We start from the raw sequence: 14,699 nt of genomic DNA on the forward strand, positions 1-14,699 counted from the left end.
TAGGTGGCGTGAACGATGACCTGCTCATCATCCGTAACCTCCCCTTGTTCCTGTCAGACTCGGCGCGAGCCTGGCTCGAACACCTCCCTCCCTCACAAATTCACAACTGGCGCGACTTGGTCACGGTCTTCGTCGGGAATTTCCAGGGCACATACGTGCGCCCCAGGAACTCCTGGGACCTCAAGAGTTGTCGCCAGAAGCCGGACGAGTCTTTCCGAGACTTCATCCGGCGCTTTTCCAAGCAGCGCACCGAGTTGCCCAGCGTCGGTGACTCGGAAGTTGTCCAGGCTTTTCTCTCCGGCACCTCCTGCCGAGACCTAGTCCGAGAGTTAGGCCAGAACGTACCAACTTCGGCGGCCGCGCTCCTCGATGTCGCCACCAACTTCGCCTCGGGCGAAGAAGCTGTCGGGGCCATCTTCCCCGACGGCGAAGCAAAGGGGAAGCGGAGGGACGAGACCTCTGGGGCCTCGCCCTCCCATTTCTCCAAGAAAAAGAAAAAGGGGCGCTAGGGCAAGAAAGAGGCCCTCGAGGCCAATTTTGTCGCAGCCGCGGATCATAGGAATCCACGAGGCCCCGCCAGAGGCCCCGGACTATTCGACGACATGCTCAAGAAGCCGTGCCCTTACCATCAGGGCCCGGTAAAGCACACCCTCGAAGAGTGCACCATGCTCCGACGCTACTACGCCAAGCTCGGACTTCCCGACGATGACGCCAGGAAGAAGGGCACCGACGACAGAGACAACGACAAGGACGACGGGTTCCCTGATGTGCACAATGCCTTCATGATCTTTGGCGGGCCTTCAGCGTGCCTCACGGTGCGTCAATGAAAGAGGGAACGCCGGGAAGTCTTCTCGGTTGAGGTAGCTACTCCCCAGTACCTTAACTAGTCTCGGGAGGCGATCACCTTCGATCGGGAGGACCACCCCAACTATGTCCCAAACCCCGGGCAATACCCGCTCGTCGTCGACCCGATTATTGGCAACACCCGGCTCACTAAAGTGCTGATGGACGGAGGTAGCGGCCTCAACATCCTCTACGCCAACACCATGGAGCTCCTAGAGCTCGACCAGTCGATGCTCCGAGGGGGTGTCGCACCTTTCCACGGCATCATGCTAGGGAAGCGCGCACGACCCCTCGGACGCATTGATTTGCCGGTCTGCTTTGGCACTCCCTCCAACTACCGCAAAGAGATCCTCACCTTCGAAGTGGTTGGGTTCAAGGGAACCTACCACGCCATTCTGGGGCGCCCGTGCTACGCTAAGTTCATGGAGGTCCCGAACTACACCTACCTCAAGCTCAAAATGCCTGGCCCCAACGGCGTCATCACCATCGAGTCCACGTACGAGCATGCATACGACTGCAATGTCGAATGCATCGAATACGCAGAGGCTATCGTGGAGGCCGAGGCACTCATCATCAACTTCGACCAACTCGGTAGCGAAGTACCCGACTCCAAGCGCCGCGCCGGGACTTTCCAGCCCACAGAGACTGTCAAGCTCATCCCGATCGACCCCAACTGCTCCAACGGCCGAACGTTGGGGGTCAGCGCCACCCTCGATAGCAAATAGGAAGCCATGCTCGTCGACTTCCTCCGCGCGAATGCCGATATGTTCGCATGGAGCCCCTCAGACATGCTGGGCATACCGAGGGAGGTCGCCGAGCACGCCTTGGACGTCCGGGCCGGCTCCAGACCAGTGAAGCAGCGCCTACGCCAATTCGATGAGGAGAAGCGCAGGGCCATCGGCGAGGAGGTGCAGAAGCTCTTGGCGGCCGGGTTCATCAAGGAAGTATCCCATCCAGAGTGGTTAGCCAATCCTGTATTAGTAAGGAAGAAAAACGGAAAATGGAGGATGTGCATAGACTACACTGGGTTAAATAAAGCATGTCCAAAGGTTCCATTCCCGTTGCCTCGGATCGATCAAATCGTTGACTCTACTACAGGATGTGAGACCTTATCCTTCCTTGATGCGTATTCTGGTTACCATCAAATCAAGATGAAAGAGTCCGACCAGCTCGCGACTTCTTTCATCACCCCATTTGGCATGTACTGCTATAGAACTATGCCATTTGGTCTCAGAAACGCGGGGGCCACGTACCAACGGTGCATGACCTAGGTCTTCGGCAAGCACATCGGGCAAACTGTCGAGGCCTATGTGGACGACATCATAGTCAAGTCCAGAAAGGCCAGTAACCTCGTCGATGACCTGGAGATCGCCTTCAAATGCCTCAGGGAGAAGGGCATCAAGCTTAACCCCGAGAAGTGCATCTTCGGGGTCCCCCAAGGCATGCTCTTAGGATTCATAGTCTCAAAACGCGGCATCGAGGCCAACCCAGAGAAGGTCTCAGCCGTAACCAACATGGGGCCGATCCAAGACCTCAAGGGAGTACAGAGAGTTATGGGATGTCTTGCGGCCCTGAGTCGCTTCATCTCATGCCTTGGCGAAAAAGGTTTACCTCTGTACCGTCTCTTGAGAAAATCCGAACGCTTTTCCTGGACCCCCGAGGCCGAAGAGGCCCTCACCAAGCTCAAGGCATTACTCACCAACCCCCCCATCCTGGTACCGCCAACCGAGGGCGAGGCCCTCTTGCTCTACGTCACCGCAACGACCTAGGTGGTCAGCGCGGCAGTAGTAGTCGAGAGGCAAGAGGAGGGGCATGCTCTATCTGTCCAACGACCCGTTTACTTCATTAGCGAAGTACTCTCCGAAACTAAGACACGCTACCCCCATATCCAGAAGCTGGTCTTCGCCATAGTCTTGGCTCAGCGCAAGCTGTGTCACTACTTCGAATCCCACCTGGTGACCGTGGTGTCATCCTTCCCTCTAGGGGAGATAATCCAGAACTGGGAGGCCTCAGGTAGAATAGCCAAGTGGGCTGTCGAACTCATGGGGGAGGCCCTGTCTTTTGCGCCTCGGAAAGCAATTAAATCCCAGGTCTTAGTCGATTTTGTGGCTGAGTGGACCGACACCCAGCTGCCACCTGCTCAAATCCAATCAGAATGCTGGACCATGTACTTTGACAGGTCTCTGATGAAGACCGGGGCAGGCGCGGGCCTGCTTTCATCTCCCCCCTTGGAGTGCATGTGCATTACATAATTTGGCTCCACTTCGCCGCCTCCAACAACGCAGCCGAGTATGAAGCTCTCATCAATGGCTTGCAAATCGCTATCGAGCTTGGAGTGCGGCGTCTCGACGTGCGAGGCGATTCACAGCTCGTCATCGACCAAGTCATGAAGGACTCGAATTGTCACGACCCCAAAATGGAGGCGTACTACAAACTGGTACGTCGCCTTGAAGATAAATTTGACGGTCTCGAACTCAACCACATTGCGCCGAAGTTCAACGAGGCCGCGGACGAACTAGCAAAGATGGCATCGGCACGGGCCTCGGTCCCCCCGAACATATTCGCCAGAGACCTACACAAGCCCTCGGTGGACTACGTCTCGGCAACACAAGAAGGCCCACTGGCCGAGGCACCCACAGGGCCCAAGGCCCCCTCTATTACCGAGACCCCGACGGCCGAGCCTGAGACCATGGAAGTCGATGTAGGGCCTCCCGAGGCCGATCGAGGGGTGGATTGGTGAGTCCCCCTCCTTGATCGCCTCACTCGAGGAGTGCTTCCTGCAGACAGAACCGAGGCCCAACGGCTAGCGCGACGAGCCAAAACTTACGTCGTCAACAACAGTGAGTTGTACAAACGAAGCCCATCTGGCGTCCTCCAACGATGCATCACCACCGGGGAAGGCCAAGCCCTGCTTTGGGACTTGCACACAGGAGCCTGCGGACACCATGCTACGCCTCGAATGCTCGTCGGAAACGCTTTCCGCCAAGGGTTCTACTGGCCAACGGCGGTTGTCGACGCCACCAAGCTGGTACGCTCCTACGAAGGATGTCAGTACTATGCGCGACAGACACACCTCCTGGCTCAAGCCCTCCAAACCATCCCCATCACATGGTCGTTCGCCGTATGGGGACTGGACATGGTTGGGCCTCTACAGAAAGCCCCCGGGGGCTATACCCACTTGTTGGTAGCTATTGACAAGTTCTCCAAGTGGATCGAGGCTCGACCGATCACTCAAATCAAATCCAAGCAAGCAGTATTGTTCTTCATGGACATCGTCCACAGGTTCGGAGTTCCAAACACCATCATCACCGACAATGGGACACAATTCACCGGACATAAATTTCTGACGTTCTGTGACGACCACCACATCCGCGTGGTCTGGTCGGCCGTAGGACACCCTAGGATGAATGGCCAAGTAGAACGTGCCAACAGCATGATTCTTCAGGGCCTCAAGCCAAGGATATACAACCGGCTGAAGAAATTCAGCAAGAAACGGCTGGTCGAACTCCCGTCGGTCATCTGGAGCCTAAGGAATACACCAAGCCGAGCCACGGGGTTCACGCCGTTCTTCCTGGTCTATGGAGCCGAGGCCATCCTCCCCACTGACTTGGAGTACAGCTCCCCAAGGCTGCAGGCTTACAACGAGCAAAGCAACCGCACTACCCGCGAGGACACTCTCGACCAACTGGAGGAAGCCCGAGACGTTGCGCTGCTACATTCAGCCAAGTACCAGCAAGCCCTATGATGCTATCAAGCCCGGCGCATACGAAGCCGAGACCTAAAGGTGGGAGACCTGGTGCTGAGACTAAGGCAGAGCAACAAGGGCCGCCACAAGCTGACCCCGCCATGGGAAGGACCGTACATCATCGCCCAAGTACTAAAACCCGGGACCTACAAGCTGGCCAACGAGAAAGGCGAAATCTTCACCAACGCTTGGAACATAGAACAGCTACGTCGTTTCTACCCTTAGAATTTCCAAGCATTGTACAAACTGTTTCTCGGAATACAATTAAGAGGCGTTCTTTAGTTGTTCCAAATTTTCTAGAAACCCGCCGAGCCCATCACGGGGCTCGGCATTACAATAACACCATGAGGAAGGCTCTGCTATGTCTCTGCAGAACCGAGCCTCCCTCGGGGGACTAGAAGGGGGGACTCCCCCCCTAAGTCCCACGCACCATTCTTAAGTCGTTTTTCGAAAAAATTCCTACGCCGAACTCTCTAGCGTGCTCTGACAAATCGATTGTGAAAGAACCTAAGGACCAAAAGACTGTCTCAAGGTTAGAAGGCCGGCTGAGTCGTGAGATGGCCTACGCCTCCGGGCTATGGCACTCCCTCACCACCTTCTGCCCAAGGGGCAACTTAGGCTCCGAGGAAGTTTTTTACAAGAGATACGTTCAGAAACAAGACAGAGGGCAGAGGCTCGAAAATACAATAAGGAAAAACGATTGAAAAAGCATCGGCGCACGATCACTTTAAAAAGGCCTCAACAGCCGCCAACGTTATGATAGGGCAACATAATCCCTAATCTAATTACACGGCCTCTTGGGCCTAGGTCACGGTGCAGGGTCTCCAGCATCGGCGGACGGTGGAGGAGGGACAACCTCCTCTTCGAACAGCCCAGCCAGCACCACGCCGGGACCCTCCGCTGCCTCCATCAGCTTTGTCACCCCCTCATCAACCTCCTCGTCATCATCGGGCAGGACGTAGCCATCGCTGATGGCTTGGAGGTCAACGCCGACGTAGTACGAGGCGATGACGGCCAGTGCGCGCTTGACGCCCGTATGCAGCGCCCCTCGGAGTCGCTCGCTCATCTGGCCGCTCAACGCAACCAGGCGGCTCCCGAGAGAGCTTCCTGACTGGACCCCCTCGACTTCCAGGGCCTCGCAGGCAGTACGGGAGGCGCTCTTCAGCACATCATGCTCCCCGATCTCGGGTTCAAGCACCGCCTGCACTACGGCCGAGGCCTCGGCTGCCTGGGTGATTTCTTTCTCCAGCTCTACGCCAAACGCAACGGAACAAGGTTGAGCGCAAAAAAGTACAAGCCAGAGCAAGGGCGGAAAGTCTACAGAACTCACCCGCGGCCTTCTGCCCCCAGCATCGGGCCTCGACCTGAGAGGCCTCGGCTTTCTCCTTCCAACACTAGGCCTCGACCCGAGACGCCTCGGCTAACTCCTTCAGGTGCTGAGCCTCGACCCGCCCGAGCAGCCTCGGCCGCCCTAGAAGCCTCCCCCGCCAGCTCTGTATCGCACCAAGGAGTTAGGGGCCGAACATAAGAAAAACGAATTAAATAAAGGGAACAAGACTCACCTTTGGCATTTCCCCTCCAGATCACAGCCTCGGTCCGGGAGGCCTCAGCCACCAAAAGGGCCTCATCCAAGGTGCCTTTCGTCAGCTGGTGCGCACTTTGCTCCGCCCCCAGCTGCCCAGCAAGGACCTTGCCCAAGGTCGTGGCTTCTCCAGCCCGAGACCTGAAGGTGTCCCGCTCACCGGCCACGCGGATCAGCTCCTCCTCCAACTCCTTGACCCGCGCTGCCAGAGGGGCGACCCGCTCCCGGGCCGTAACCGCCTCGACCGTCGCATCGGCACAATGAAGGCGGAGGTCCTCCACCTCTATGCTCCGTGCCAACAGGAGCTCGTTGGCGCCGGCAAGAAGCCCTTTTTGCCGCTGAAGCTGGTCCCAGACGTCCCTCTCCCCCCGGAGAAAGACCAACTTCCCGAGGGACCGGGTCTCGAGCTCCTGGGGGAAACAGAACAGGGGTCAATCCCTACAAAGAAAACTCAGAAGAAGACCACCGCGTGAGGAAAGAAAGTGCGAACCTGGGCGACTCCGGGCAGATCATCGGCCACCACGGACAGCGCCGTTCGAAGTGACCGCTCCGCCAGCCGGCGGTACTGCTCGAACGTGTCCCAGCGCCCGCCCTCGGCCGCGTCCTTGAGGGCAAATAGAGGCTCCGCCTCAGGGTCATCCTGGCTCTGCCACACCACACGTAGGTGGTCCCACCCATGGGGCTCGGGTCGTACCCATGCGAGGGTCGAGCTTCCCTCGCCCGGGGTCGAAACCGACTGTTCCACGGCACTGGCCACCTCGCCGTCGGCCATCTCCCATGCCCAGGAAACATCATCGGAGGAGATCGGAAGGACCTCTACCTCCCGGGCGCTCCCCGGCAACAACGGCGGGCCTTGAACCAGGGGTGCCACCGAGGCTTCCACCACCTTCATCTCCACTTCCTGGGCCGACGGTTCGCCACCACTACGCCGGCCTCGGTGGTCCCATGGGCTCCGGCCCCCGCCATCGTGGCCTTGATGGGCGCGGGGGCTTCGACCTCCGCTGCTGCGGCCTCGTCGGTTGCCTCAGCCTCAAAGACCCTGCGGGCCTTGACCTCGGTGGCCTCGACAACCGAGGACACCCCGGCCACATCCGACTCATGGCCCTCGCCTTCGTGGGGCAGAGGCGGCCCCTCCCCCGTCGGTGTTGGGGTACCCTCGACAGCCCCTCCTTGGGAGACCGACTCCGTCAGGCCGGCTCTCGCCGATGCCACGCCGCGTCGTATGGCGGCTTGTGCCCCCACCACCCAATGGGCGGTGGAGCCAGGGGTCACCTTAAGCGCCTTAAGCGGCGCCAAGGAAGACACCTCCGCAGGTCGCTTCCGGCTAAAAACATAATACTTACAGGGTCAGCACGAGACGAAGGAACGAACAAAAAACGCTGCGGCGCCACCTAAAGTACGCTTACCTCGACCGGGGCAGCAACCACTTCGGCACGGCGACCCTCGTCTGCAAAGGCGGCGACGGCGGCTGAAGCACGACCGCCGTATCCGTCGGCACCGGCTGGTCCTCGACGGACCCCGGCGCCCCCTCGGTGCTCTGAGGGAGCAGTTGTGTCAGCTCCACCGCCACTTGCACCACCGTTGCCGTCGAGCCCACCGGGCTAACAGCACGCTTGCCCAATGCCCGCTCCTCAGGCGTGTCGGCCTTAGCCCGAGGCGGGCAATCGCCGACCCCGAGGCGGCTCCTCCTCCTCCTCCTAGGAGCACCGGGCTACTTGCCAACACCCTGGGCGCCGTCTCCTCAACATCAGGGAGATGGTCCAGGGGATCCTGCCCCCTCTCGCCCTCGTCATCTCCGTCCGAGGCGTCCGTCGATAGTGACGGCGACGGGGACTCCTCCAGCGGAAGGCCGTCCCTCCTTTGCTACCGACGACGCTCATCTAGCTTCTCGCGCGCAAGAATCTGCTTTGTGCGCTTGGCCGCCTTGGTGTCATTCCATTTTTTCTGCGCCTCGGCGTGCGCCCGGTTGATCGCCGCTGCCTCGCGTCCTCGGGAACGGGCGGTGGGGAGGCTCGCACGTCCCTCATCCCCTGCAGGAATGGCGAACACGCATAAGGGAACGAGAAATAATGAGAAATGGGGAGGGCTCGGGGGATGCAGCGGCGCGCGACTTACCAGCGAGAGATACCCCCGCGACGAACGCATCGCGAGGGTGGTCAGACCACCGCTCCGCGGCTTCGCCTCCACCGTCTCCCTCACCCGGCAAAAAATTTCCTCGTCAGAAAGGGCGGAGGCAGACAGCAGTGGCAGCACCCTCCGGCTATGGAAGGCGGCCACGACCATAGCCGCAGTAAGGTGGCGGTCCCGTAGCCTCTGCAGCCCCTCCAGGAGCGGCTATAGCTTGGGCTGATCCTCCCTCGGGACGCCATACTTCCACCGCTCCGGGCAGCTCCCCACAATCCGCCCAGTGTAGGGGGGAAGTCCGTCGTCATCATTGCGAAGGTAGAACCAGCTCGTGTACCATCGACGGTTGGATGACGCGAGCTGGGCCGAGATGTAGAGGTGCTGACGATCCTGGCGCACTTGGAGAGTACAGTCGCCGGCCCTCACCGCCTTCCTCGTGCCCTCCGGCTTGGTGGTATGCCCCGCCCGGAAGAGATGGAGCCACAACTCCCAGTGGGGGGCAATCCCCAGATACCCCTCGTAGACAGCGACGAAGATAGCCGCTTGCGTGATAGAATTGGGGTTGAAGTTGTGGAGCTCCATGCCATAGTAGTGCGGGAGCGCCAGCATGAATTGGTCCGCAGGAACACCGAGGCCGTGCTCGTGAAAGGACACGAAGCTCACGACATAACCGTAGCGAGGCCTCGGCTCCGGCTCGCCCAACGGAGTGATCCACTCTGGCCTGTTGGGGTCGGTCACCGGGCGAAGGAGCCCGCCGTCGACGAGCGACTGAAGCATCTCCACGGTGACGTCGAATGGATCCCAAGGGTCCGCCTCGATGACAACAATGTCGCCGGCCATGAGTGCGGTGGAGGGCTCAACTACGACGGTGAGTCTCTCTCTCTCTCTCTCTCTCTCTGCCTTGCCTCTTTCCTTTCTTCCTCCTGGGGCTCTCTACTCTGGCGACGGCTCAAAGACGGCAAAGCTAATATGGGCAAGGTAAGGAGGGGAGGAGTGAGGGTCGTTGCGTATTTATGCAGGGTGAAGGCGAAACAGATGGGCGACGAAATCGGGGAAGTTTCCCTCAGATCCGGCGCGGTTAATCCTAATCCGATTTTACCGCCCGTGTGTCCACCTTTTCCTCATTAATCGCGGGAACAGTTACGTCCCATCCGCTGACGCCACGTCACATCCGACCGCTGTAGCAGCAGGTGTGGTTTTGCCTCCCCCAGGAAATCGCCTAAAAAGGCGCGCCGGCCATTGTCGAACCGATGGGGGAAATATCCCCCCACCCTATTCCTTTCAGGTGAAGGAACCGGGTGCCGAGCCCATTACGGTCCAGGGGTTCGAAGGCTGAGCCCCTAAGGGTTTCGACAGCCGCCCCAGGGCAACAGAGTCAGGGGCGACCACGGGCGAGCCCGTACATGGCCGAGACCCAAGCAAGCGAGATGCTTGGGACGCCCAAAGTCGCGTCCGAGACCAGTAGGGAGTTCTCCGAATGGGATCCCACCGTAGGGAGGCGCCGAGCCCCCGGGGCCAATCGAACGGCCCTAGGACCCAATAGAGAAGCCCTCTAGTACTTTTGGAGTGCGTCTCCGGACCGCTAGCCGACCCTTATCGAATGGGGCACGGGCCTCCACTCGGACTTACCCGATAGCAGCTCCCCGGAAGTGTCACCGCTCGCGCCCACCAAGGGTAGCCTGGCATATTCCACCCCTCCTTCCGAACGAAAAAGAAGCGCGAGGGTCGTATAAAAAAGCCAGGGGGAACCCCTGACGAACCTCCCCGCAGAGGCTAAGGGGCTCTCCCTACAACTTTGCCGAGACCCAGCGACCCAGGTTCGCACTCGAGGGGGCTCGGCAAACAAACCCCTCCTTCCGAACGAAAAGGTTGCGCGAAGGTCGTGCAAAAAGCCAGGGGAACTCCTAACGGCCCTCTTGCTCCGGGCAGAGGCTAGGGAGCTCTTCCTGCAGATATGCTGAGGCCCCACGACCCAGGCTCGCACCCGAGGGGGGCTCAGCCAACAAACCCTCACGCACGAGAGGCGTATAAAAAGCCAGGAGAGCACCTGATGGCCCTCTCGCTCCGTGCAGAGTCTAGGGGGCTCTTCCTGCAGGTTTGCCGAGACCTAGCGACCCGGGTTCGCACACGAGTGGGCTCGGTAAACAACCCACCCGTCCGAACGAAAATGATGCGCAAGGGCTGAACAAAAAAGTCAGGGGACCCCTGACCGCCCTCTCGCTTCATGCGGAGGCTCGGGGGCTCCTTCCGCACCCAAGACAAGGATAAGCGACCCAAGCCCGCACTCATAGATTCAGAAAAAAGCAACAAAAAGGGCGCCGAGCCCGTTACGGTCCAAGGGTTCGAAGGCTGGACCACCGAGGGTTTCGACAGCCGCCCCAGGACAACAGAGTCAGGGATAACTATGGGCGAGCCCGTACATGGCCGTGGCCCGAGCAAGCGATCGCTCGGGATGCCCTAAGTCGTGTTCGAGACCTAGCAGGGAGTTCTCGGAATGGGATCCCACCGTAGGGAGGCACCGAGACCCCGGGGCCAATCGAACGGCCCTGAGACCCAATAAAGAAGCCCTCTGGTACTTTTGGAGTGCATCTCTGGACCGCTAGCGGACCCTTATCGAATGGGGCACGGGCCTCCACTCGGACTTACCCGATAGCAGCTCACCGGAAGTGTCACCGCTCGCGCCCACCGAGGGTAGCCTGGCATATTCCACCCCTCCTTCCGAACGAAAAGGAAGCGCAAGGGTCATATAAAAAAGCCAGGGGGAACCCCTGACGGACCTCCCCGCAGAGGCTAAGGGGCTCTCCCTGTAACTTTGCCGAGACCTAGCGACCAGGTTCGCACTCGAGGGGGCTCGGCAAGCAAACCCCTCCTTCCGAACGAGAAGGTTGCGCGAGGGTCGTACAAAAAGCCAAGGGTACTCCTGACGGCCCTCTTGCTCTAGGCAGAGGCTAGGGAGCTCTTCCTGCAGATATGCTGAGGCCCCGCGACCTAGGCTCGCACCCGAGGGGGTCTCAGCAAACAAACCCTCACGCGCGAGAGGTGTATAAAAAGCCAGGAGAGCACCTGACGGCCCTCTCGCTCTGTGCAGAGGCTAGGGGGCTCTTCCTGCAAGTTTGCCGAGACCTAGCGACCCGAACTCGCATTCATGGGCCCAGCAAGCACGATAAAACTCACTCCTCCAGGGCCTCGGGGGCTACACCCGGCGGGTGCGCTCGCGCGCACCCACCGGAACCACCAAGTACAAAACACGATCCCGACAGGAGCTGTTGTGAACCAAGTCTCGTCAAAACCTTAGGAGAGTGCCCACACTCCTCCCGAGGCTCGGGGGCTACTGTCGAATACCACAAGAAGGGGTACTCTAAGCAAGAACAAAAAATGTTGCTTAAACCTTGCAAAAATCAAAGCCAAAAGACTACCGCCAGGTCTCTGCAGAATTCTCCGATTCGCTCGAGGCCTTGCGCCGAGGCCTCATACGAAAGGCCAAAAGCGCCCCGCCGAGGCCCTCTCGCCGAGGCCTCGCCCCGAAAGGCCTCCGATGGGATGCCAATTCTCCGTTTCGCTCGAGGCCGGGCTCGGCAAACATACTCGTAACCTCCGTCCCGACCAAACTCCTCTGACGAAACGTCATGTCCAGATTAATGCGCCCAACTACTCCCGCAAACGTCAGCTGCACTCAGGTACAGTACGGGCAGAACGACCGACGGGACAGGGGACCGGGCGCAACAGGGGTTACCTGCCACTGTGCTCATCACTGTGCTACCTAACCCCTGTGCCAAGGACAAAGCAGCATGGAAGGTCAAGTCCATGTCCCTGTAGTCTCGGAAACCGCAGGAGAGCCCAACTGCTCATTCTACGCCTCGTCCGAGACCCCCCGGCAGGGTCTCAGACGTACTATTCCTTCTCCGCCTCGGCCGAGGCCGGGTTCATCCCGCATCCTCGTCGTCTCCTCCTCAACTGCCCCTCTGGCGGGCTGTCCCATCCGTGTAAGTACCCCTGGTTGCGCCTACGTCAGCCACGATTGGCAGGGCATAGCAACAGGGGCGATGGGACGGCGGTCAAATCTCATTTTTTACCATTCCCCACTGACGGTGCAGGGACTACCGTGCTTTGCGGACACACGCCCTGTACTTTTCCACCTAAACCGGGTACGACGCTGACCACCGAGACCGCCGCATCGTACTCAGGTCACCTCCCAGGCCTCGGCAAATCAGGCCTCGGCGCGGTCGGCCACAAACACCTGCCAGGCCTCGGCGAACCACCAAGTCAAAAATTCACAAGGCACGGCATGTCACCTACAGAGGAGGCCATGTTGACTAAACGTCAACGAGGACCCCTACGACTTCAACAGCCTCAGGCATGGCCGGCATGACGCACCAGTGATCAAGTACCAATTGCCATTCCCGACACTGTGCTGCTACAGGAATAGGCCACAGTACTGGATCTTCCTTCCTCGCTAAGGCTCCACATGTAGCTCTCTCATGTACTCCTGGCTCCCTCCTTGTGGCTATAAAAGGAAGCAGCCAGGGCCGTTTCTATGGATCGAGACCACGCCGGCCCTCACGCGCAAAACGCACTCACTCAATTCACGCACGCTCCCACGCTGCCTGAGAGCAACGACTCAAGCAGCCCGCACCACTCCACGCCGAGACCTGGGACTAGCTCCCTCTCTCACCCAGCTTGTAACCCCCTACTACAAGCACTTCGGTGCAAAGAATACAAGATCGATCTCCTAGACTGGACGTAGGGCACCGATTGCCTGAACCAGTATAAACCTTGTGTCTCTTTGCATCACTATCCGGGATTAGGGGCACGCAGTTCATATTTACTGATTGGTTGAGGACCCCCGGGTCCGAAACACCGACAGTATTGTTGTTGCGACGGTCTTAGGCAAGTCTCCCCCTAAATCCCCGAAGTCAAGAGATATAAAAGTTGATGGCTCCGTTGTGGCACGGACGGAGAAGTTCATGCCAGCTCGAAGCAACTGTTCCCGCCCCCGGGAGACGGCAGATATGAAGTTGATGGTCTTAATTTGAAATTTCTAAGTCGTTGGTCGTATTCGTGGAATCACATAGACGCCATTTTCTTTTTCAATCACCGATGAAAGCTCCAGTATTTGTATTTTCCTTTGCTTTGCAACTTTATACAAGATTTTTTTAGGTGAAACACCGACTTCATTGATTGATGATAAAGGGTACAGTATAGGTTCAAATCTGACGCCAAAGACAAAGCTTTCCAGCATGCCATAGCTTCCAAAGTGGCTGGGTCCTCTAAAAACCCACCGATGACAATAGCAGAGGAGCCATGATAAACTAATTGTTGATATCTACAAATGACAAAAAGTGCTCCTCTGTTACTTCCCTTAGCCACTGCCGCGTCAACGTTCATCGTCATAAAACCTTGTGAAGGAGGAGCCAATCTTAGTGCGGACTGCTTTATTGTTACCACCCCTCTCTTTCACAATCTTAGCTCTGAAATAAAATTTTGAACAAAGCCCATGACAGCTTGAGGCCGGTGTTTGCCTTCAACCGGGCTATGTGCTCCCTCATCCTGTGGGCTCGATGGTACGCACCATCTAGACAATACCGTTGTGCCGGTTCGTCCACGATGCGATGTCGCTGTCGTGCCTCTCCGCTCAGTTTTGAGCACCCTGGTTCCTCCTCCTGTCAACTCTATACAGAGCAATCAAAAGAACAGAGTTTATGTGAGATTACGAAAATAGCCAACATGATTGACAAAGTGAGGAGTAAGGTGCTAGAAATATGCCCAACTCAGTGTGGGCCTGTCCAACCCATGTGGCCCATTAGCAATAACTATATATGCTAATCACTGGCCAAGGGGGTAATAACCCTGATTAGCCCTAGCCACCACACGACTAGCAGCCTTGGTCACGCCCTTGTGCATGAGAACAGGAGGCCGCTGTGATTCTGTGAAGACTGTTGCGGTGTCGTTTGGTCTGCGGCAGTACATCTGAACGCGTTGTCAAGCACTAGCACGCCATGTCGCGCTGTTCACCTCTCCATGCGCACTACGTCAGGTCGTACGGTATACCTACTTCCTTGACATCAACTACGCCCGTTCCGCTAAATCTTCCGTTGCGTCGCGCGTTGGAAATATAATCTATGATCATCTATATGCAAGTGATCCTATTTTATGTAGTAAATCTTTTTGTGCTATCATGCAGCCACCCGCATTCCCTTCAGTATATATTTGTTATGAAGACTAGTGATTACATAGGTAGCTTGGTTAGAATTTCTAATTTGAATATCTACATTTGCAGGTTTGCTCCAATGATTGTTGACAGTGCCACAACGGGCCGCCAACGGCGGAGGATTGAATCCAGAGGGTTTAATGATGGACAGAGGGATCTGAAACCGGCCAGTCACCTCATGAGAAACATCCTCTCGG

The sequence above is a fragment of the Miscanthus floridulus genome, chromosome 10, assembly GCF_019320115.1.
Source record: "Miscanthus floridulus cultivar M001 chromosome 10, ASM1932011v1, whole genome shotgun sequence".
Lineage (NCBI taxonomy): Eukaryota > Viridiplantae > Streptophyta > Magnoliopsida > Poales > Poaceae > Miscanthus > Miscanthus floridulus.